The 22,925-nt window shown below is 41.8% G+C and overlaps 1 protein-coding gene across 10 annotated transcripts in view; it reads left to right on the top strand.

The window, feature by feature from the left end:
* Window positions 1–2,337: 2,337 nt before the first annotated feature.
* ZBTB20 (zinc finger and BTB domain containing 20) overlaps window positions 2,338–22,925 on the top strand; it is a 513,065-nt gene continuing 492,477 nt past the window's right edge. For 2 of the 10 annotated variants that reach the window (XM_083609096.1, XM_083609067.1), the window contains exon 1: window positions 17,124–17,217. The gene's annotated coding sequence lies outside the window, so the exon portion shown is untranslated. Of the gene's footprint in view, window positions 2,360–17,111; window positions 17,218–22,925 lie in introns of those variants that run through there. The other 8 variants (XM_083609103.1, XM_083609079.1, XM_083609100.1 and 5 more) reach the window with 6 other exon arrangements.

Raw genomic sequence — 22,925 nt, 5'->3', positions numbered from 1 at the left:
CTGTGGCGGGCAGGCTGCGTGCCATTTCCCCGCGCTCCCAGGCTGCTCTCTGGGGAGAGATCAAAGGGGAAGAGGCTGCCAGTAAAGCAGTGCGATACCCCCCCCCCGCTCCCGAGAGCAGCCCGGGAGCACGGGGCAAAAGCGTGCAGCCCACCCACCGCTCCAAAGCCTCCCTCGAGCCATTGGAACAAAGGGAGGATTTGAAGTGGTGGGTGGCCGCGCTCCCAGGCTGCTTCCGGGGGGGGGGTGAGCTGTGTCGCTTTGCCGGCAGCGTAAGGTCCCAAATATAAGCCACACCTTAACGATCAGAATGTGGGGGGAAAGTGTGGCTTATATTTGGGCCAATATGGTATCTGGTGTATCAGTGGTGTAGCAGGCCTTCTGCCAAATCCTACAGTCCCTCAGCCAGTGGGTCTTCAGTATAGGACTGCAACTTGAAGCAAAGCTTTTCTAAGGGCAACCGAACAGAATGCAACTGGTTCATCAATCACAAATTTCCTTTTTCAATTTTCTCTAGTGTTTCCAATTTATTCCTTTTCAAGTCAATGGATACACACACTTGTCATGAAAGTATCAGTGTGGTTTGATGGTTAGAACATCTCACTCATTAAGTTCACTGGGGTGACCTTGTGTGAGTCACCATCTTTCAGCCTAGCCCATCTGACAGGATTTCTGAGGGGCTGAAAGGTGGGGGAAGACCCATCAGTGTTACCTAAAGCTTACTGGAGGAAAAGCACAATATAAATGTAATAAATGAATGTGTCCTTGGTTCATTTGGGAAAATTCTGCATTTGGATTTTATTTTAGTTCTTAGTTTTTTCAAGATCCAGCTTGTCACTGTGTGATTCTAAGGAATCAGTTTATGGATAAATTTAGGATTCTTCACAATGAACCAGAATTTTTGCTGAGAAATGAGAGCACCCAGAATAGACATTTATTTTTATTCAGTCCTGTGCTTCATGACAGGATCTTTGGCTGCTCTACAAAGCTCCATCTAAATCAGGCCTTCACATATTCTTCAAAGTCTTTAGTCCTGTCATTAAACATGTGGGCTTCCAATACTCAGCAACCGCTTTTACTTAATTACCAGTCCCAATATTCAACTATCTGTGCTATCCTATACACACCTACTTGGAAATAAATCCCTTTGATTTCAATTAGGCTTTCTCCCAGGTAAGTGGGTAAATATTGTGGCATGCCACCCCAATTTCGGAGCAGTGCAAGATTCCAGGCATCTGTGTTTCCTTCAGAATGAGTCACAAAAGAGACTGTGTTGTCTTTATGATATATTGTTTATTTACACATATCTACAAACAGAACCTACATTGGAGGGATTCACAGCATTGATAGCCCAAAAGGGTCTTGCATCTTCCATAGCCACAGCCTTGGATTCAAACAGAAATCCCAGCCTGCTTCCCAGCCTGCAGCTTTTCTTCCAACTTCCAGCTCACATCACTCAACTCTCACCTCTGGCCTTTGTCTTTCCAACTTCCAGCCAACTGAGGGAGGGAACCCATCCATTTGGCTTCTGGCACTGTGCCACTTCCTTTGTTCCCTTAATGGCCCATTACCCAGGCTATCACCTCACTAAGAAGCTAGCCTGGCTGTTCCAGGAATTTGAATCCTTGTTATATTTTAACACTTGCTTGATCCAGGAATTAGAAGAACCTCTGCATATAATCCCTGCATAACTCATAACTATATATAAGAATCCCCTCTAACTTGTCTTTACTGTTATATCCACATATACACTTATTTTTATGTCAATAAATATTTTAAATGAAAATATTCTCTTTACTCTGAGCAACAAATTTGAAGAATGGGCTGTAAATTGATGTGTTTCCTTAGTTTCCTCATTACTCAAATGTCACTTGTATGAGGTGAAATGTAGCTTTCCTTTACCAGATCAGCTTATGATCAGCAACATTTTACAACAACAGGTAAAAAATAATAATTCAGATTGACCTGAATTGCAGACACAATTTAAATAGAATCTAGGTAACCTTTTTAAACAAGCTGATAACAATCTCAGGCCCCATCTGCCCTAAACATTTAGAGCAGTATTCCCTCTTCCCTCACAGAGCTATAATTCTCAGAGTGGTTTAATAGTCTACCAGTCTTCCCATGGAAAACTAAGAATTGTAACTCTGTGGGGAAAATAGGGGTTGTAGTGGTTAAGAGTGGTAGACTCGTAATCTGGTGAACCGGGTTTGCATCCCCGCTCCTCCACATGCAGCTGCTGGGTGACCTTAGGCTAGTCACACTTCTCTGAAGTCTCTCAGCCCCACTCACCTCACAGAGTGTTTGTTGTGGGGGAGGAAGGGAAAGGAGAATGTTAGCCGCTTTGAGACTCCTTCGGGTAGTGATAAAGCGGGATATCAAATCCAAACTCTTCTTCTTCTCTTCTTTCGCTAATACCTTCACAAACTACAGTTCCCAGGATTTTCTTGGGGAAGCCATGACTTTATAATGGTATAATGAGGCTTTACATGCATAGTGCAGATGAGGTCTTACTTTTTAGCACATATTTATAAACCTGTAACACTAGCACCTAAAGAAAAGGTTTGTTTCATTTGTCTTTAAAGGATTCCTCTTGCTGTGAAAGTTCTTGATCATTGAACATTGTAAGGTTAGTAACTAGTTCAAAAGGAAGAGCGCCATCTGGTGTGTTTCTACAATAATGTAGCATCTTATTTCATATACTATCCAATGCATTACCATTACTATTAATATTATTTTAATGTATTTACTTATTTTATTAATCAGTTCCAAAGAGGCACCCCCAAGTGATTCACGGTGCACTTAAAATATCCTGGACCTAAGTTGTTAAGAGCCTTGTAAATTTTAAAACGAACTTTTCAATTGATTAAACTTATTCATTGCTTGTTTGTTTTTTTGCTAAAAAGCTGCAAAGCAACTTACAAAAAAAGTAAAATACAAAGAGACTTGTAAAAAGATTAAAATACAAAGTAACATACAAAAATATTTTTTAGAACAAAGAGATAAAAGAAAGAGATAAAAGTATAAAACAGAAATGCTAAGAGTTTTCATCCACCGACAACAATATCAAGGAAAATATCCTATGGCAACCTACTAAGAAAAAAATACCATAAGGCACCACATATCACCCCACATTAATGATAAAAAAGAACAGGAAAGCAGGAACATCTTTGCCCTAAAAGCTGGCAATGCTGCCCCCAGAGGTGCATCATTGGGGAAGCCACTTTGCTCCCCTCCTCTCCCAAATTGTGGTTAGCTGCCTTTCCTGTGTTTGGACAGGAGGTGCAGGATATAAACATGTTAATTAATAAATATATAAAATATGACGCCTGCTGGACATGTTCATACATCCAACAGAAGGGGCATGCATACGAAGACTGCACACACTGTCAGAGACCTTGCCTTGTTCAAAGTTCTTGTGCACCCGTAAATATTCCATCTGTATACAAGACGCGGGTGGCACTGTGGATTAAACCACAGAGCCTAGGACTTGCCGATCAGAAGGTCAGCGGTTCGAATCCCCGTGACGGGGTGAGCTCCCATTGCTCGGTCCCTGCTCCTGCCAACCTAGCAGTTCGAAAGAATGTCCAAGTGCAAGTAGATAAATAGGTACCACTCCGGCAGGAAGGTAAATGGCGTTTCTGTGCACTGCTCTGGTTTGCCAGAAACAGCTTAGTCATGCTGGCCACATGACCCGGAAGTTGTACGCCGGCTCCCTCAGCCAATAGCGCGAGATTAGCGCCGAAACCCCAGAGTCAGCCATGACTGGACCTAATGGTCAGGGGTCCCTTTACCTTTATGTTAAACAAGACTACTAGCCTGCTGGGGCAGGGGCGGAGGAAGGGGGGTGCGGTAGGTGTGGACCACCCAGGGTGGCACCACCCCGGGTGACAAAATGCCAAGCGGCATTCACAGTGGCGCCCACAGCGTGCCCGAGCCACTGCGTCTCTCCAAACAGTACGCCCGCTGCCTCCCCCCCCCCCCAGCTGTAGGGCAGCTGAGTAGGAGGAGGCAGTCGGACTTTGGAGGCCCTGCAGCTCACCCCGCCCCTATGAGCAGCTTGCACTGCCCCTGGGCGCACCGCCACTGTGCTGGGGCACTGAGATTTGCTTCAGGGAAGCTGCTCATAGGTTTATATATGAGGTCAATTTGGTTAGTGGCCATGAGGGATGGAGAACTGCAGAACTTCCAACCTATTTGCTTTGGGCTGCTTTCCCCTTATTTAGGCCTCTATTATATGACGTTAAATTACAGCTTTAATTTTAAAATGCATAGCCTTTTTAGATGTTGGAATCGATGTTACTATTTTAGTCTACAGTGGTACCTCAGGTTAAGTACTTAATTCATTCCGGAGGGCTCTTCATAACCTGAAACTATTCTTAACCTGAAGCACCACTTTAGCTAATGGGGCCTCCCACTGCTGCCGCGCCACCGGAACACGATTTCTGGTCTCATCCTGAAGCAAAGTTCTTAACCCGAGATACTATTTCTGGGAGTCTGTAACCTGAAGCGTATGTAACCTGAAGCGTATGTAACCCGAGGTACCACTGTATTGCTGTTTTGTTTAATTGAGCTTATATTTTTAAATAAATTTGTCCTGCTGCCACATAAAAGAGGACCTTAAAAATAAGCTCTTTTAAAACCTCCATCTGAACATACAGAATTCAGGGAACAGGCTCATCAAGCACAAAGCCATTGCCCTCTATCAGCATGTTCCTACTGATGGGTGTGTCACATGAACAGGACTCCTGATGGTGCAATCGTATGCATATCTATTCAAAAGAAAGTCCCATTGCACTCAAGTGTGCAAAGGATTGCAAGCAGAATCATGGAAACAGCATTCCTTATGGAAAATAAGCCTTCGGATGGTATGCCAGTGGTCTGTGGAGGTAGGTATACATCTCTTCACTTTCAAAACACCCACACAATGCAATTTTTAAAAGCATTCATTTGTGAAGATGTCATGGAAAAGTAAGGCTGGTGGATTTATGAAGATGTGCAAAAGTGAGGCTGATGGATTGACTGTATAGGACTGGCAGAAATGACCGGCAGAATCCACGACCAGGGAGAAGAGTCAGCAGAAGAAGATTGGAAGAAATTTAAGGACTATTTACAGAAATACTACAAAATTAATGAACTTTGAAAAGATGTTGGATTGAACTTTTGTGGTCTCTAGCTGTTATGATAAAGATAATAGGGATTAAAATTGTTTAAGTTATTAAATTTTAAAAAAAAAGTTGAGTGGAAAATAAGGTGATATTTTAAAAGGAATGTTAAGAGATTAGGATTTGCTGGATTAACAAGTTGAACTAGAAAACAAGAACGGGAGGTATGAGGAAGTCAAAGAATCATGTTATTGAAAAACTGTTATTGAAATTGATTTGTTTTTAATATTTTCCTTTTTCTTTTTCTTTTTGTGTTTATATAAAATTGGAAAATCTAATAAATATTCATATATAAAAAAAAAGTGAGGCTGATGGGAAGGGTTCTGCTGCTTGAAATTCAGAAATCTTTCTTGGAGTGTAATAGTCAACCTCTGTCCTACCCCTTTGTCAGGTGGGGTGGATTATTAATGTGGGGTTCTTAGGTTGCTTTGTTTTGCACTTTTAGCTCCTTCTCTCAGTAAAACTGAATACAGTGGTACCTTGGTTTACGAACTTAATCTGTTCTGGAAGTCCGTTCTTAAACCAAAACCATTCTTAAACCGAGGCATGCTTTCCCTAATGAGGCCTCCCGCCACTAGTGCCCTTTCACGGTTCAGCTTCCATTCTTAGACTGAGGTAAAGTTTGCAAACAGGGACACTACTTCCAGTTTTGCGGAGTTCTTAAACTAAATAGTTCGTAAACAGGGCTGTTCTTAAACCGAGGTACCACTGTAAAGGTAAAGAAGTAGCTTTCATTTTGAGCCACCTACGGGAGTCCTAGATACTGATTGCTTAATTCCTGCAATATCCTTAGGGTCAGTAAAACAAGGATTTGAAGGCGGGGTAATTTTTGAAATATGAAATTGCATATTTCTAATTTTTAAAAAAAATTACCAGAGGAGAAGATGGACTCTTCCTTATTTGAATCAACCAGAAACGCTAAGAGAATCCCAATTATTTCTAAATAAGGCTGGTGTTTGAGTTTCACTTCTATAAAACACTGGCACCATACTATCTAAACATTTAGTCTGGTTAATGTAAGGTATTTTTAATATTTGTGATTATTAAATTCTCCAGGGAACAAGTGCCTGATCTTGAGCCAAGCAGTGATCTCAGTTACACCAGCAAGGCCCCTAATGTATTGCTCAATTTTGTTATGTGTTGCAAAGCTTTCTGACATCATTACATGTTGCCTCCAGTATTTGTCCAGAAGGTGGAGCTCTATGGTTTACTTTGCGCTCATGCTTGAAAAATGAAACCAGTCTAAAAAGCTTCCAGTTGTTTCCCTTTGCAACCAAGATTATACATTTCCCCTTCTCTTAGTTTCCACCTTTCAACCAAACGATAATGACGAAGAAAAAACAGAAAGTGTTGCTTTTTATCTGAGGGAAATAAATGAGTAGAATTCACATCAATACATTCGAAATAATGGATTACTATGTCGCAGAATAAAGATCAAGTTAATATGTGAAAAAGTAAGGGGGGGTTGTTTTAAAAAGGGGGGGGGAGGTACTTCTAAGCCAGGCCAAGGATAAAAGTCACCATTGCCTCCACCAATAACTTTTAAAGATTAAGATACCTTAAACTGCAGCTGCATTTGTGAGCATTTAGGGCAGTACAGCTGTACTGAGTATCCAAAATGTAATAGCCAATCCTTGGATCCTTCTGTCCTGGGTGTGTCTCACAATAACAAGAATATCTTGGAGTTTGTTATTTGGCAGAAGAAAGGAAAGTAAGGGGTAACTGTGGTCTCAGTATACGAGTTTCTGGAAATCACAAGTGGGGAGAGTGCTTTTGCACTCAGGTCCTGCTTACTGGCTTCCCAAAGGTAGGGAAAATAGTCTTTAAGCTATTTTTTGGGAAATTTGCCAAAACATCAAAACTTCCGATATGGGCTTCCATACACCCAGGTTTTCCCAGACCTCCCCCCCCCCCCATTTTTGAAAATTCCACCCAGATGCTATTTTTGGCAGCTATGTCCTGGAAATTCTGGACATATGGCAGCCTTCCCAAAGGCAACCGGGTGGCCACTATGAGAACAGGATGCTTGGCCCAAAGCAGCATCACTATTGATTGCTTGTTTAATTTGCAAATGGCTTCCTATGAGGAATCCTCAAACAATATACAATACAATAGCAAATATCTAATCATGACATACAGTCAAACCTCAGTTTCCGAACGCCTCTGTTTTGGAACGTTTTGACTCCTGAATGCCGAAAACCCAGAAGCAACTGCTCCCATCTTCGAACGATTTTCAGAAGCTGAACGTGCTACACACGTGTTTTGAGTTTCCCTATTGTATTGAGGCTTCCGCTTTCAGTTTTCGGTTGTCGAACTGTCTTCCGGAACAGATTACGTTCGACAGCCAAGGTTTGACTGTGTACAAAAGTTTTAACAACTGCATATATAGAAACAGCTTTTAGCAGTGGCGTGGCATAGGTTGCCAGCACCTGAGGCTTCACCCAGGAAATTCCAGCCACAGGGATAAGAAGAATCGTTCCATTGTTTGGAGAGGTCACTTCCTGGTTCTCATAGAGAACATGTTTTCAATGGGCCCAACATCGGAAGAGCGCATCTGTATTGAGGCAGCACCAGGTGTTAAAAATTTGCACCCCTAGCAATTTTGCGCCCAGGGCAACTGCCGCTCCCCATGCTATGCCACTGGCTATTTGAGAATTATAAATATAACAAGCAATTTAAAACAGCAACAGCACATGCATATAATCTACTCAAATCCAAGAGAGATACCAACTGGGATAAATAGTCTAGAAGGCTTGTTGAAAGAAGAACAGATTGAGAACGTGCCAAAAAGGCAATAGAGATGGTGCCTGCCCAGTATGCAATAACAGGGCACTCCAAAGCCTATGTGTCACCACACTAGGTTCCAGCATCCTGAAAAGAACTGCCTGATCAGATGGTATCCGCAGGATGCGCTCTCCTGCAAAATGCAGGGATTGGTTGGGTATATGTAGAATGAGGCAGTCTTTCAGGTATCCCGGTATCCCAAGCTGTATAGGGCTTTCTACCCTGATACCAGCACCTTGAACCTAGCCCAGTAGCTAACTGGCAGCCAGTTCTTACGTTGTTATAAGTCACAATGTGTTGCCACCGGTAGCTTCTGCTATCAAACGTCTGGCTTACAGTGAATTCCATGCAAGCCGAGGGCACTGTGAGACTGCTCTTGACCCCCACAAAGCTCTGTGTAGATTGGCTTTCAGCATCATTTCATAAATTACTGTCTACAACCATTGTTTAAATAGAAATATGGAACCCAACCCATCAAAACTTAGGCTGCAGATGGAAGGTGTGCATAGCTATCTGCACTGCTTTCTCCTCAGCTTTTCGCATCAAGGTGTGTGGTGGAATGTGCATGCTTTCCCTATTCCTTTGTACCTTGCTGGGCAAGTTGAATTCCCACCTGTATCTGAAAGTACCTTTCTGTGAACTGCTGGAACAGTGAAATCCTGGTGGGCTACTGTGTGGGAATGTTCAGGGAGGCAGGAGAGAATATATTGTTTATTAATATCCTTCCTAACTTGCGCTAGCAAGTTCTATAACTTAGCAGAGTTTTACATTCCCCTTTTTAAACATACAGCAGATAGTTGGTAAATTCTCTTATATCCCTCTTAAAAGAATAAACATGCCACAATCTTGTGTAAAGTATATAAAAGAAGTTTACTCACATCAGTTCACAGTTGGATCCCTGAAGGCAGACTTAGTTACAAAGTATATACATGTGGATCTATCCCATATGGAGATAGTCCCAGTGTCCTCTGTTCTAGTTAAAAGCTGCTTCTCCAACGACGAAGGAAGTAAAAAAAAAAAAAGTCACATACAGTGGTATGGTACCTCGGGTTACATACGCTTCAGGTTACAGACGCTTCAGGTTACAGACTCCGCTAACCCAGAAATAGTACCTCGGGTTAAGAACTTTGTTTCAGGATGAGAACAGAAATTGTGCTCCAATGGCACAGTGGCAGCAGTGGGAGGCCCCATTAGCTAAAGTGGTGCTTCAGTCTAAGAACAGTTTCAGGTTAAAAACGGACCTCCAGAACGAATTAAGTACTTAACCCGAGGTACCACTGTATCTGACTTATAAATCTGGCCTTTTGGATTCTCTCCATTCTACACCCCTTCCTGTCTCTGGTTTACACCTTCCTGGCTCAACTGAGTTTAGGTCCCGAACCTTGGCTCAACTGAAGATACACCTGCGTAACTTGCTCTTCCTGACTCTGCCAGGGCTCAGCCAAGTGGTTGAGCTGATGCCGGTGTAATGCCGCATTCACACTGGCAATTTATTCTGTTTTCATGACAACCCCCTGCTAGGTTCTGCATTCTATCTGATGTGAAAGCTACTTCAGGAACCACAGGGTAATTTAGTGCTTACTGCTGTGTTATTTGCTTCCTGAAAATCTGCTCCCCCAAAATATGGAAACAAGTGCTAAACCTGCGCTACAATTCTGGAAGTGGCTTTTACAGCATGTGACAGTTCTAATATAATATATGTGGAAAATAAGTTCTGAAAACAACATGAAGATGGGAAAAACATCGATGTGAATGCAGCGCCTAAGTCCCTCAGAAGGGGTGTCGGGGGCAGGACCAAAGAGAGGGGGCTTAGTCTGGATCCGAAGCCCATTCAGTTTGCTTAAGTGACTTGGCAACCCAGCACCGAACACCTTTTAAAAGGCTTGCCTTCCTCTGCCAGGCTTTGGCAGAAGAGCAGCAGCACCTTTGCTGCTGGACAGGGTTTGGGGCTAGTGCAACTTTATGCTGCCTTAACTTATGTTTGCCTGCTTTACACCAGCTTCTTGCCCATAGGGTTGCTCCCTTCGCTTCTTGCTTGCCTGGATGGAGATTAGAGGGTGTGTATAAGTGCCCCTGGCCTTGCACACTGCAGGTTTGTGGCCCCGATGAGGATACAGCCCTCAAGCTGGAAAACGTTCCCTGGCCCTGGCCTGGGTAATGATAAAGAAGCCCTGGAAGCATGGTCACATCTGGTTTGAAAAAAGAGGGCAGCTCCTTTCCTCTGTCCTGATTCCAAACACACGCCTAACTATATTTTGAGACAGGGAAAACATCTTCAGATTAGTTTGGCTGGTGGATTTATTTTTCCTTAGTCTTTGAAGCATTGCTGCAGAAATTCCCTGCCTGTGCTTCGTTGAAGGTGCTTATTCTGTATTCTTCCGGAACTTCTGTCCTCATTCACTGCTTTCTGCAGACTATAATTTGTGGACTCAAGTGGCGGCATTCCTATATTACAGGGGATAGTTTATTAAGAATATTCAGAGGAGATTAAGGTGTGGTCTCAGTGTTTCTCAATCACTTTGACTATATGCAACAGAGGAAAATAAATGTCATTTCTTTAAAACACAGGGTGGAATAGCAATTAATATGTGGGTGCACGAGGCACTGTATTGATGCTAATATCGTGAAGTGATGGCAGATTTTCAAAACCAGCTTCTGGGCACAGAAAGCTTCTTTTGCACTTGGCCTCTTGGCTTAAACTAACAGCACAGTGTAATAAAATTAGAGATGAGTTCATAGCAGCAGTTCCAGCAGGTCATGCTGCCCTTCTTAAAAGAAGGAAACAATTATGCGTGCTTCCTGCCCACAGATTTACTGGAATCTTGATGGTCACTATGCGAGCAAATCAGGCACCAGCCTGGGCAATGGTTGGCAGGTGCTCTGAGGCATGGGTTTGCCCTCATGTGCTCTTTGGCACAGAATGAAGCATAATTTTTCCTCTCACTTTTAATTGAAAATATTAAGTTTGTCTCTCATTTTGTGAAGACTTGAACAGCTTGGGTCTTATATATCTTAGGAAACTGCTTCTCTGGTATGTTTAATATTTATTTTTAAATTTTTTTTTTTGGTACATAGACATTAAACAGAAAACAATTAATAATTTGTGCAAACATTAAAGCGCTAAGCTTCGCTACTGATAGAGAGCACCCACAAAATAACAGTGGTACCCACACAGTTAAGAAAACCTTCCAAAATGAGATAGTGGTGGTCAGGTATGTGATGGTCAGAGTAGGCTCTTGATAATGTGTGGCAAATTAGAGTAGGTCCTTTCCAATTTGGGGAGTTTCTTTTTTTTATATATAAGATATTTATTAAAGTTTTTTTTAAAAAAGTACAAAAAGAAACATCAAAAAAAATCCTTTTAAACAAGACAAGATGAAATACAAAAAAAGAAAAAAGAAAAATCACAAAGAAAAAAACAGAGAATTAACATCCATTAGACAAAAAGAAAAGTCAAGAAAAAAAATACAGCAACTCTTCCCATTTGTTTTCTTTCATTAGCCTATTTCCTTGACCTCCTCACACCTCCCTTTTTTGTAATCTTGGTCACTTTTCCATTTCAGCAAATCCTTTCCCTCCTTTCAAATTTTTGTCCTGTAAATTTATCTTGATATTAATATAAATTTACTTTCCCTCCTTTCACCAATTAACAGTCTGTTTTTTCCTAAACCTTTATAACATTTCTGCTAAAGTCACATAAATTCATTCCAACATCATTCTAACATTCATTAATTTTGCAGTGTTTCTGTAAATAGTCTTTAAATTTCTTCCAGTCTTCTTCCACTGACTCTTCTCCCTGGTCTCGGATTCTGCCAGTCATTTCCGCCAGTTCCATATAGTCCATCACCTTCATCTGCCATTCTTCCAGGGTGGGTAGATCTTGTGTCTTCCAATACTTTGCAATAAGTATTCTTGCTGCTGTTGTAGCATACATAAAGAAAGTTCTATCCTTCTTTGGCACCAATTGGCCGACCATGCCCAGGAGAAAGGCCTCTGGTTTCTTCGGAAAGGTATATTTAAATACCTTTTTCATTTCATTATAGATCGTCTCCCAGAAAGCCTTAATCCTTGGGCATGTCCACCAGAGGTGAAAGAATGTACCTTCAGTTTCTTTACATTTCCAACATTTATTATCGGGCAAATGATAAATTTTCGCAAGCTTGACTGGTGTCATGTACCACCTGTATATCATTTTCATTATATTCTCTCTTAAGGCATTGCATGCCGTAAACTTCATACCTGTGGTCCATAACTGTTCCCAGTCAGCCATCATGATATTGTGTCCAACATCTTGTGCCCATTTAATCATAGCAGATTTCACCGTTTCATCCTGAGTATTCCATTTCAACAGCAAGTTATACATTCTTGACAAATTCTTAGTTTTGGGATCTAACAGTTCTGTTTCCAATTTTGATTTTTCCACCTGGAAAAACCAATTTGGGGAGTTTCTTCCAAACATTGAACAGAGCCCAGAGCTTGAGACGTGAACATTATAATTAATTATGTAGCACCGTTCTCTCTCCCAGTTGGTCTGAAAGGACTGAAATTAGATAGAATATTTGTTTTACGGGTACTTTAAAATTGTAAACTGCCTTGGGTGGCTTGCCAGAAATATGGTATATTATTCTTGTTGTCTGTCTCAAGAGAATTGAGTGCACCTCCAGGGGGGTGATGTCAAACTGCTTGTGTTATCAGCACCAAAGTGACCTCCCAGGGGTGCAAGCCTAGGCAGTGTGCATGGATGTCCTGGGCTTCCAGATGACAAGACACCCACACCCAGCCTCACTGATGTGGTCCAAAGGAAAGGAAAGCAATACGTTTGGCACCAGCTTAGCTGCAGGGGTCTTCCGAAGGAGGCGTAAAAGGCACCACCAACCATCTTAGGGACTCCACTCCAGATTTGGAGTTTGCCCCTTAGCCTTTTCTTCTCCCTGCTCAATCTGCATCCCTCCCACTCTGGTAAGTGCCAGCAATGTGCCTGTGTTCAGAAGCCAGGAGAGCAGCGATGCTCCACCTACGCTGCCACACAGGCCACTTATGAATGCAAGCATAGCTCTACAATACGTGGCAAGCATGAAAGTGTTGCAAAACTGGAAGAGAAATCAGAGAACTAGTCAACCTCGCACGCTGAATACCATGTTCCCTAACAAAATTCCTCAATAAACCATGGGTCTCCAAAGTTCTTGGTTGGCACACAGACTCTTAAGCCTAACACACAAATGTCCTATAAGATGGACCTTATACTCAATATCTTTGCTATACAATAGTCTTCCTCTTTTCACATTGATCACTTCCTTTCTCTCCCTCCCCCACCCACTGTTCCCACCCACAGTCTTAAGTCATAAGGAGTACTTATTCTCCAATGCTTCTCAAAGGGCAGTGTCATACTAAATGATTGTTTACTCTTTAGATAGCAGCAAGTGCCCCTCTCTTGATATCCTAAAGCCTCAATATGCATATGCACACATCCATACCCACAGGAAATGACCTCCCAACTTCACTTTTAGCTATAGTGTATCACTTTTCATTCCTCCCTCTCCCAGGTATAATAGTTCTCCTGCACAGCAAAGAATGTTAATTAACCACCATATCACCCAAGTACACAAGTTAAAAATTCTCAACTCAAAAGTACAGGTTGTATTTGCCTTAAGTACAAAGTGTAGAGGCTGTAATGAACCAGAATGGCCTTTTAACAAAAAAAGAAAAGAAAACAAGGCATGAAAAAGTGTGAGTGGGTACTATTATTAGTCAAATAGCCTAGAATGTTTGGTTTTCAAGTCAGGCCTTCTAGCTCCCAAATCAAACAAACACGCACACACAACTAGTTAAAAGTAGGCTATATATCTCAAGCTCCCTTCAGACCTCACTAGAAAGTGTCTATTGCAGGCAGGGGTCCAACTTCAATTTTAAGAAGCAGCCCAATAGCCTACTTTGTTGGTATGTTAAAGAGAACTGTATTTGAGCTATGAAAAACAAATATTTGTTTTCTCATGAGCTTATTCTTCCTCTCATTTTATCGCTCTCATACCATCTTCTCAGCCTCTTTCCGCCTTCCATTTCTCTCACTAACAAATGTTACTTTACATGACATACACAAAGGTCGAGACCCAATGTTCTACTTGTGCCTATTATTATGCATGTACTATACTTGTTTATACATTTTTTAAAACTTTTGGATGTACTATATAAGCCTAATAAAAACTCAATAATTAAAATAAACCATATGTTTTTTCTATGAAAAACTATTGTCCAGCCTGGGAAAGTAAGGTCAAGCATGACCTTTTCATAAATGGAAGATGAACAGAATGCTCTTCTTTGGACAGACACTTGGGCTGAGTTCTGCAGAAGGTCTCTGATGCATAAAACAGATCTTGTATTCCTGATTTTCCTGGCCTTAATTAAAACCTCAGCTCAAAGGAACTCAGCATTGACTCTGAACTACTTCAGGTAATTAGTAAAAGAAATAAAAATAGAAAACAAGAGAGAAGAGAGAAAATGTGCAGAAGGACTCTTATTACTGAGCAACTACAATCATCCTTTATTTAGGGATATCTGGGAGCCAGGAATTCCAAAGTATTATAGTATATTTATTTATTAAATGTATATACCAACCTTCATCCGAAGATCTCAGGGTAGTTCACAAAAAGTTTAACACCAAAGGGGACAGTATGTTTTATATGAGATGTGCGGAACCTTTCATCCTCCAGATGTTATTGAACTATAACTCCCATCATCCCTCACCATGTGTGTTGGTGCTGATGGGAGTTGTAGTTTAGCAACCATCTGGAGTGCCACATCCGCCTTACGTGGACCAGTTTGGTGATAATCCCAGGAAGGTAATCACCCAAATATCAAATTGTCTGCCAGATTTTGTCTCATAATTGGGTACTGTATTCCAGGCACTTTTTATATTATTATTTTACATAGTACTTTTGTGAAGTTAACTTTCTTTATCTTGATTTCTCCTTCTTATTTATCACTGTCCTATACATATCTGGAACTATAAGAAATGAAAGAAATAAAGGATAAATGAAAATTTCCTCATATGGAAGGCACTCTAGCTTACCATATCAAACAGCAACACTAATGCTTAAAATATTTTTGTAGCACTTAAAGTACTCATTTAATTAAAGTTCACATTTACATAAAACTTCAGAATATTCAAAGTATGTGCAAATGCTCAACAGTCAGGGTTGTAAACCAACAACATATGGGTCACAGGTTAGCTACCCCTGGTTTAAGACAAGAGGAAGATGACATTTTTCAAAAAGGGTTCTACAGATCTTTGCATTTCTTTAACATGAGCAATATCCTGGTCTTGCCATAGTTTGGTGTTCCGTTGAGTAACTTGTTCTGAACCAGATGTATGTGATTTATTGAATTTCAAAATAGTTTGGTGGTTGAAACATATCAAAGTTTTAAAAAGGCTCCTCAGCTTTTGGTTCCAAAAGGTTGCTTAAATGGTCTTCACGCTCTTGTGGCCTAGATAGCTCAGCTGGTTAGAGCATGGTGTTGAAAACAGAAAGTTTACAGGTTCAATCCCCGCAAGGAAAAGCTGAATATTCCTGCATAGCAGGGAGTTGGACTAGATGATCCTCAGGGTCCCTTCTAACAACATGGCTCTATGTGTGTGTTTTTTGTAGAGCATGAGACTCTTAATTTCAGGGTGGAGCCCCATGTTGGGCGAAAGATTCCTGCATTGTAGGGGGTTGGACTAGATTATCCTCACATTCCCTTCCAACACTACAAATCTATGAAATAATCGAACACAGTTGCATCTTACTGCTTTAATTGCGTTTACAATGCATGTTTGCATGCACACTGGATATTCAAGCTGTTTATATGCCAATTACGTATATGGCACCTAACCATGTCTACTCAGAAGTAAAGCCTACTGAATTTAACCCTTGCCCTGGTCCAGATCCGTGGGTGGGTAGGTAAGACTGTAGCTTTAATTGCAATAACCTGTGGATAAAAACAATATAAGAAATGAAAGAAGCAATTAAAAATCAATACTGTATGAATATTTAATATGATGGAAGCGGCCTCGTCTGTCTTCAGTAACAAATCTAGACACACTGCAGGCCACCTGAATGAATCCAAAAACCACGGTTTGGAAACCCCTGTTATAAAGTATTGTTTCTGATTTTACGCTATGGCTTGTGGTTTATCATCTCTTGTAAATTACTTAAGAGACCTGTTTTCAGTCAGCGACTAACAATTCATTATTAACAGTAATAGTAATGATGATGATATGAGAATGGTTTATATAGGTTTATCGTCTTAACTCAGCAAGACAGAAAAGCTGCCTGCTTTGGAAAGTGTGACAGCCTTTAAGGTACCAGAAACCCAGACAAGAAGGAAAACCAACTCAGATAAACTGTTTTTCCATCCTTCATTCGCTTCTGCGGGGTCTCCTTTTTTTCGCTCGTGCGTAAATGCATTCCCCATAATTTGAGAATGGAACAGTCCACTGCTCCCGCTCCCTAGAACCCCCTTCTTTATCTGTGAATGGTACAATCCAGTTCCTTGCCAAATCCAGACAGTGATTAACGCCCGTCGCCGCCACCCGCTGGTGCCGGGAGTTGCGAAACTTGATTGGCTGGCAGATTGCTAACTGTACTGTACTCCAGTGCCATTGGCCTATGCCTCTCTCGACTCCTCCCCTGCTGGATCTGCTATTGGTCATCGGACCACAGCAAGCGCTTTCCCTTCTCCCACCCCTCCGAGGTCATTTAAGTTTATGAAAGAAATAAATAAATAAAGGGAGAAATAGAAATGCGTAGAAAAGGGGAGGGGTGTGTGTGGAGGCCTCGCAACCTAACCTGCTAGGCGGCGTGAAGAGACGCGTTTTTAGCCAATCATTGGTCACCCTGGCAGTCAGCCCGGACAAATAAAACACAAGTTATTAAGCAGGTCAGCCTTAACCATACGTATACTCTCCAATGATAAGCATCGGTGGCGCTTGATCGACAGGCGTCAAGACCAATACACCGGGGACAAAGCGGATTTGTTTTTCCTCAGGGCCGGAGCTCCTCCAATGGGGAGGGCAGCAAATTAAAGGCGGATGGAAAGAGGCGGACTGCATGGCTGTTTGTAGACGCGAGGCTCCTCTGGGAGTGGCACGGCTGTCAACTAATGGGGGATATGAGCGGGGATGGCGGGGCGGGACTAAGAGCCAATGAGAGACTCGCCTGAGGGGAGGGTGGTGGCCGTCCCTACATTAAAGTGTTGAATTGGCGTGGGAGGCTGACAGAAGATGAGAGAGGTACCCTCGCTTCCGGGGTCAGTGGGGGGTGAGGAGGTGTGGCTAGCTTCGGCTCCGCCCTCTCGAGGGGTTGCGAGAGGGGAGATGCTTTTGGCGGGAGGGGGGAGTTGAAGTGGGGGGGAGGAAAGGGAGGCAAAAGTTCTCTCTCTGAGGAGAAAAAAATAGGGCGCGCGCAAAAAATAAATAAAAAAATAAAGTTTGGCAGCGCCCGAGGGACGGGCGCCCGTCTACTCGGAAGTAAGCCCCACTGTGCTCAATAGGCTTACTCGCGAGTAAGAGTGCCCGCCGTCCCTCCGAGTGTCTCCATTCGGAAGGGAGTAGAGCCCGGGGCTTGTAAACTCTCAAATAGAAGTGCCTGCGAGAAGCCGCACTTAGGTGGGAAGCAAGGCCGGCGAAACCGAGGAGGCGTCTCCTAGGATTACGCCTTGAATGAAGGCTGCAACCCGGTGCGCACTTTCTTCCCGCTCCTCGGAGTAAAGCTCTCAGGGCGACTTACTTCCGAGTAAACCCGCACACACAAAAAATAACCTCCCTCCAGTGAGATTTTATTGTTGCGTAAGCTTTCTTTCTGAGGCGCGAAGTATTATTTTCATTTGATATAAATAATAAGTCGCGCTGAAAGACACATGCGCGGGTACGGAGAAAATTAAATTGTGAAATGCAGGGATAAAAGCGAGCTCGGACCCCAGCGAACTTTTGCCAGAATTCCCACCATCTATTATTATTATTATTATTATTATTATTATTATTATTGTGTTGCTGTTACTCAGTCTCCTCCGATCTAGCAGTTACTGCTGCCGCGTTTGTATTGAAGCAGATGCCCGAGGACTTCTAAGCTTTTTCTTTCTGCAAATCTCCCTGGTGTTTCTGAGGCGTGATTTTAGGACGCTCAAATCTTTTCAGAGCGAAGTGCTTAAGATTATTCTCCTCTAAGCATATGGTCTGGTTAGGAGGTTAACAAAAACACACACACACAAAGAACTGCTAAATTAATTTCCTAATTCCTCACAACAACAACAATAATAGGAGGGATTTAATTAAAGTTGAAAATGCGAAAAGGGCTCTTGTTTCCATTTGAATCAGGATTTTTTATATTCTAAAGGTTACCAAATTTTCAAGTGAAGGCACGTAGCTGGTGCTTGGGGGTAGGGGAAGATGGGGTAAAAAAGCAGGAGTCCCTAGGTGTTAGTGGCAGGCACGGGAAGAGTTAAGGCTAGAGTGTGTTAAGTCCGCCTTCTGCCACCTATTTAGCCACTCCAGGTCGAGTACCCCTTTCTGCTAATCTCCCATTGGTCACCTGAGCTGCCGATTTAGCTCTGGACACTATCCAGGAGCTGGAAATCTGCTTGCATTTTGAAGGGCTGGGTAGGAGGCTATAGAGTGGGCAATGCCTACTGTAGCTCTTTTCCTCTCCCTGGTTTTGGCTTCTATAGGCTCAACCCTTCTTTCTGGTCCCTTAAACCAAGTCCTGCTCTTTTCCTCGTTTCTACCCACCCATATTTACAGAATGAGATTTTCCCAAACTCAAAAAAACTTCAATTCAGTGCTGAATTTGAGTGAGAAAGGAATGTAAGAATGCAAGAAGAGAAAAGAGAGTGAGGAGTTACAGGGGAAAGGAAAATGCTGAGCCGAGCCACATGGGTGGTAGTGTTGCAGAACTTGTAAGGAGGGGTCAAAGCTGGGCAACTTCCCATTGTCTAAGGGTACTTACTGAAAGGGGGGGAAAGGACCAATATTTTCCATGTTGAGCCCTGAATGGGCAGTAATCTGAATGTAATTCTTGAGAAAGGGATTCAACCTGAGAGTCTATGCACACTTGATGGGAAATTTCTGAGAGGTTGCTGCTAGGCTCTTACGGGGGGGGGGGGGGAGTGCCACAAGACTCTCTTGACTGTTTTAGTTGAAAGTAAATTCCATTGAAGTCAGTGAGACTTGCTTCTGAGCAAACATGTATATAGGGTTGGGCTATAAATGGCCTTGCTGTGCGAACTGCAAAGACACCTTAAGCTAAATTTGGAAAAGCAAGGAAACATATTTTCAGGACAATAATTAAGTTGGAAAGTTATCCACTGTTATCAAGATCACAAATACAAATTTCAAATGATTTGCCAAAAGGAAAAATCCTAGGTGCCTAGAAATTTGATACTCTGCTGGAGAAGAATTTGAAGTATTTTATGCAACTCTGCTTTATAAACAGATAAGTACTTAATGCATATTGCAGCCCAGTCCTAGCCATGTCTACTCAGAAATAAAGTCTATTTAATGTTTAATCCAATAGGTCTTACTGCTAGCAAGTGGGGCTAAGATTGCAGCTGTCATCAACTTTTTTTCATAAAGAGTGAAACATGTTGGGTGTCTCCTCTTTTTTCTAAGAAAGCTTATGAGATTATTTTCCCATTTTATTTCTAATGTGTCATTCTTTCTGGATTAATTCATTTTGAATTATTTTGTGATAACTGATTTGGATTCATGGCTTCAGTAAATGATCTTTAGAAAGGTAAAACAAGTCCCTCTTTTGTACCACTCCATCTGTCTCCCCATGACTGTGATTGCTACTGTGTCATTAATTTGTAATTAATACCAGAGCTTACCTTTCAGAAGTAAATCTTTTTCTGGAACAAAACTCATCTTTTTTTAAGAATTGGAACTTTTGACTTTGCTATATATTGCATTCTAAAAAATGTGGATGTGTGAAACAGCAGAATTTAGGAAGTCTGAGAGGTAAATCCATTGGAGCCTTTAAGGAAGACTTAAAGTAAAGGTAAAGGGACCCCTGAGCATTAGGTCCAGTCGTGACCGACTCTGGGGTTGCAGCGCTCATCTCGCTTTATTGGCCGAGGGAGCCGGCGTACAGCTTCCGGGTCATGTGGCCAGCATGACTAAGCCGCTTCTGGCGAACCAGAGCAGCACACAGAAACGCCGTTTACCTTCCTGCCGGAGCGGTACCTATTTATCTACTTGCACTTTGACGTGCTTTCGAACTGCTAGGTTGGCAGGAGCAGGGACCGAGCAATGGGAGCTCACCCCATCGCAGGGATTCGAATCGCCGACCTTCTGATCGGCAAGTTCTAGGCTCTGTAGTTTAACCCACAGCGCCACCCGTGTCCTTAAGGAAGACTTAGTTGCCCTATAATTTGTGGTTTGACTTGTTTATTTAGTCTGAAGCTGCCTACACATACAATTCTTTACCTTTGCTATCAGAAAGTGGGAGATGGGGATCCTATTAATTAAATTACAAAAAAAACCAAAAAACACATCTCGAGCTAGCCTTGGGAATGTGCTGACCCATCTCAAAGGCTAAAGAAATACATTTTGTATCTGTTATAGAACAGTTATAAAACAGTGATTACTAGATCTTGTAATGAGTCCCTTGAATGTCAATAGTGGTATCATAAATATACATCTGCCTATTCCGACACCTGTAAATTCTTGGTAATTGTGACCTGCCCAAATGGTGAAAGAAATCCGTATTAGTGACCTGTACAATGGCTTTAAGGACACCTTAGAATCTTCCTTCATGGCCAAAGAAAGGACAGTCCCAATTTATCTCAAGGGGCATTTGCGCTTTAAATATCACAGTGTAAAACTTCACTATACGCACAAATATGTCTATTCCTATAATCATTTTCTCCTTTGCCAGCTATTAAGTTTAAATTCTATATAAACAGACATCAGTATTCCCTTCATGAAACATCTTTATTTAATTCGCATTGGAAGTCTCCTCGTCCAAGTGAATGCATTGAGTATATCCCCAAGTGGTTAATGTGCTTCAAAGCCACCCATATGAGATCTGAAATCTGGTCCAGTGACCTAAGATATGCCTGAAAATGGGCCATATTTTAAAGATGGAGCAAGGAGTGCCTCTTAAGAGAAGTTGACATTCCAGCACAAAGCAAGCCAAACCACAAATGATATGGAAAATTGGGTGTGGGAGTTCTACTGCATTTTTTTCATACTTGAATCAGCCTTGGTAGAGATGGCACCTCTGCTAGGAGCCATGAACAATAATCTGTGCTGCAGAATGCAAACTTTAGTATAATATACAATTAATGACTGATAGTTAATTATATTCTCTGAGAAGACTGAGAGTTATGAAGTGATATTATGCTCGTAGAACACTTCAAGAAGCACGAAACACTAAAAATAGTAAAGTTTCCCCTTACAAATAGTGTCTAAACCCAGTTTCCCTATGAAGCTTCTCCAGTCTTTCCCTTTAGTCAAAGGTTGCCTCGCTAGCCCCCACCCACCCCTTGCAATCTTTGGAGATAGGAAATGAACAACCAGAACCTGACTAACCAAGTGAGTGTTGCCCTTGGCCTAAACAGTTATATGTGTATACAATATTTTACTGGTTTGTTTGGAAAAACAAATTGACAGTGTTCTTAAACACAATTTCACCATGAATGTTTAGATAGCTTTGTGGGAAAACAGTATAAATGTACTTATATATACTTTGTAGAAATGCACTCCTAAAATCCCAAATGCTTGCCTCACATGCCTATATATATATATATATATATATATATATATATGAACTATTCATGTGGTGCACTAACATATTCACTGTTCTTCTTAAAACTTTAACCTCTGCCCAGAAATATTTTTTCTGTTGCACTCAGTTCAAGTGTTCAGTTGTTCAACAAAAAGAAAGCAGGCAGTCTTTCAGAAGTAAATACATAGCTGCAGAAATTGTTTGTTGTCTCATAGCCATTTCCATTCCTGTGACTTTGCAAAAGGTGCTTGGAGGGATTGCAGTTTGTTTGTTTCCCCCCAATATATACTAATGGTTACAATACTTTACATCCTCCTGATGCTGCTGAACTACAGCTGTCACCACTGGCCATGCTGGCTGGGGCTGATGGGAGTTAGAGTCCAACGACATCTGTTAGCTGCGCCCTAATTTAAGGTGCTGATACTTTGATTCTTCATCTAGGCATGAGAGACCCAAAGCACACAAAAACCATCACCTTTCAAGTAAGTATTCATGCTGTACTACAGACAGAAACAATACCTCAAGGATAAAGCTAGGCCTTCATCCTTGATATTCAGCAAAAATATATCCATTTCACACATAGTGAAAAACCAAGAATGAGACATAAATTGCTTTTGTCTATAGCTACAAAAAGAGCACATATTGACAGAAACAGATATGAGATATGTGTTCCTGCAGTTTCCCATCAACATAAAGAACAGTGTGAGAAACTAGCTTGTTATGCCTTCATGCAGAACATCTTCCTTTGTACTAAATATGCTACCTCATTCTTAGCACATATGTACATTTCTCCCTTTCTTGAAAGTAGTTCCATCATTCAGAATGTACAACTTGGGAGTGACGCAACAGATTGTTGAGTGTGTCCTCAACCCCCTAACAGAAGCACACCTGTTCAGGCCATCTGCGAACAGGCTCAGGATAGGAGCTGGCTGCTAGTCCTAACCTAAACCTTTCTTGCTATACAGCTTGGTGGGGAAAACGAGGCTGGGCAAAGTTAAGAGTTTTTTAATCTTGTGGTGTGCTTCCCCTAACCCTAATAATTGCCTCCAGGATACTCTCACCTGTTAAGCTCTTAAGCAGGCCAATTTATTCTCTTTCTCTCAGCTGACAAAGATCCCATGGCTCAACTGCCCTTTAGCATGAATTTCATTAATAGACTTACATAAGTCATATTAAAATGTGTTAAATTGTTTGTGATTCTCATATGCCACCCTTC

Source organism: Podarcis filfolensis, assembly GCF_964270895.1.
Source record: "Podarcis filfolensis genome assembly, chromosome: 4".
In the NCBI taxonomy this organism is placed as follows: domain Eukaryota; kingdom Metazoa; phylum Chordata; class Lepidosauria; order Squamata; family Lacertidae; genus Podarcis; species Podarcis filfolensis.
This window is presented reverse-complemented; position numbering and strand designations above follow the sequence as displayed.